Below are 2,555 nucleotides of genomic sequence, written 5' to 3' on the forward strand. Positions count from 1 at the left end.
ATCCGGCGATCCACAGCACGAAGTTGATGTATTTCCTCAGCGACCAGCACGGATCAGCTCTAGGCATGACGAAGTGGATATCGTCCTCTTTTGGAAGACCAAACAAAGTAGTTTCGCTTTCACAACGAAACACACAGCGTCTTCACGACATGGCGGCAGCAACAACAATACTACAGCGAGAATAAAAGTTACGCCTTCTCGTTATGCAAATCTTCCCACATCGTGACGTAGACATGTGGGGGCGTGTTAGAACGAGCTGTTTTAGGTAGGCCTGGTTGACTCTTAACTTTTATAAAGAATATCTCTTTGGATTTGAGACTTTAGTCTTTGCAACTTTACAGATCTTCTTTATGCACCAAGAGCTTGTAACACTTCAAAGAGAAAGGAAAAATTGAAATCGCATCATATTACTCCTTTTTATAAATTTACCCCAACGGTTGGGTTAGTCCATATTTCACCCAAAGTTGGGGTTGAAACAACCCAGCATTTTTTAGAGTGTACGGGTATTTGAGGCTGCTCGTTTCATTCAAACACAACTTGTGCCTCAGTTATTGACTGTATTTACTGTAAAAAAAGGAGGAATTGTGGAAAAGTATTCGTCTTGTTGCTACACTGTAATGGATTTAAGATATTAAAAAGGAAAGATTTAAAAAAACTTTCTTCTCAAATAACATTTTATGTCCTCGTCATCATTTATGTGGTGAAAATAACCTAATAATATGAAATAACCTAGAACACGGTCTAACACTTAATGGCTGTGCTGTCAATTCTTCGTCATTAGTTCGAAACCTAAATGTGCTATTTGATAGCAATCTTTCCTTTGAAAACCATGTTTCTACCATTTGTAAAACTGCATTTTTCCAATGTATCTACATTACGACCTATGCTCTCAATACCAAATGCAGAAACGTTAAATCATGCGTACATGACCTCAAGGTTAGATGCTTCACATCAGGGTACTGATCACCCTGTCGGAGTTTATTGTACATTATGTACATTATGCCTTACTAAATAAAGTCTATTATCCTCACCAAATCTGCATTCATTTGATTTATTAATCAAAAATACAGAACACGCATTAATATTGTAAAATATTATTACAATTTAAAATGTTTCCTATTTTAATAAATTTAAAAATGTAATTTATTCCTTTATCACTCCAGTATTCAGTGTCAGTTTTTTATTTATTTATTTAAATTAATAAAAATGTAAAAGAAAAAAAAAAAGAACAACAACAACAACAAAAAACTTTCCCCAACTAGTGAAAAGCACTTTCTATAGCACCAGTAAAACTATCACCAATATATGACTCCTCCACAGAGGACAGCTTGTGTCAGCTGCATTGATCGAGACTTTTGAGACACTATACAGGCAGGAAGTTGCCAGTCCCATGGGAAATTTGCCTTTGTGTCAGACACCCTGGGACATACTTCTGATTTACAGCAGGTCTCTGGCGCTCCACATCACAGCCGACAGAGGCAGTTATAGGAGAATCACTGACAAGATCAACTTACAGTAAACCAACGTGAATTTCCATGCTGATCCAGACTGGTTTATGCTGGTTTAGTACTAGTACCTGAATAGTCTTGCTGTTCATCAAAAAAAACAAAAAACAAACATGAAGTTAAAAGAAGAGCCAAAAAGTATGATCTGTCTAATGAAACTGGTTGACCAAACACTTCCTGCTAGCAATTTATGTATCAACCACTCGTTTAATATCTAATAAGAGTGTGTTGCCATTAAAAACCTGTTTAAATGATGATCAGCATTCAGCAAGCAGGATAATGCCATGCACTGAAAAGCATGACTAAGGAGATGATGACTAATGTAGTGTAAATAGGGATGACTGAATGGTTCAGGCAAGCTAGCAAAACCACTTTCGCACCAACCATATGGACAGAACTGTGATGTCCGATGCACTCAGGTCTGCACCAAAAGCATCTTAGAGTTTGATTAAAAAGAGGAAACCTAGCCTGAGGGTGTGTTTATGTGTGTTTGTTGTGTGCCGTACAAGTGCACATGGATGCTTCTGTGTTCTTGGCTGGACAAATTTAATTAAAGGGGTCATATGATGCGATTTCAAGTTTCCCTTTCTCTTTGGAGTGTTACAAGCTGATTGTGAATAGATAAGACCCCTGAAGTTGCAAAGACTAAAGTCTCAATACCAAAGAGATATTCTTTATCAAAGTTAAGACTCTGCCACGCCCCCCTAAAACGGCTCGTTCTAACACGCCCCCACATATCTACCTCACTATGTGGAAATATTAGCATAATGCCGCCCAAATGTTCACGCAAAGAAAGAAGGCGTGGTTTCAGTAACCGCAGTTAGTGTTGAAGCAGCATGTCAGGGAGATGCTGTGTGTTTCTAGGCGAAAGCAAAAGCACTTTATTTGGCCTTCCGAAAGTAGATGCATTTAGGAATCTTTAAGATTACTTACAACAGAACAGCAATGCATTTTATGGACGACCGTTTCGTGAACCTATAGGAGAGGAGGTAATTCTGACTTTGCTATGACAATCTGGCGCTTCTGAATCAGCGACTGTTTTGTTATTAG

General features: G+C 38.1%; 1 long non-coding RNA gene across 1 annotated transcript in view; it reads right to left on the reverse strand.

Annotated features, from left to right (window-relative positions):
• Positions 1–645: 645 nt before the first annotated feature.
• The window catches only part of LOC107572389 (uncharacterized), a 7,986-nt gene continuing 6,076 nt past the window's right edge, over positions 646–2,555 (reverse strand). Inside the window, exon 3 of the long non-coding RNA XR_001607331.1 lies at positions 646–659. This is a non-coding gene — a long non-coding RNA (uncharacterized lncRNA). The remainder of the gene's footprint in view (positions 660–2,555) is intronic.

This window comes from Sinocyclocheilus grahami, unplaced genomic scaffold (assembly GCF_001515645.1).
Source record: "Sinocyclocheilus grahami isolate Dianchi unplaced genomic scaffold, SAMN03320097.WGS_v1.1 scaffold1743.1, whole genome shotgun sequence".
In the NCBI taxonomy this organism is placed as follows: Eukaryota; Metazoa; Chordata; class Actinopteri; order Cypriniformes; family Cyprinidae; genus Sinocyclocheilus; species Sinocyclocheilus grahami.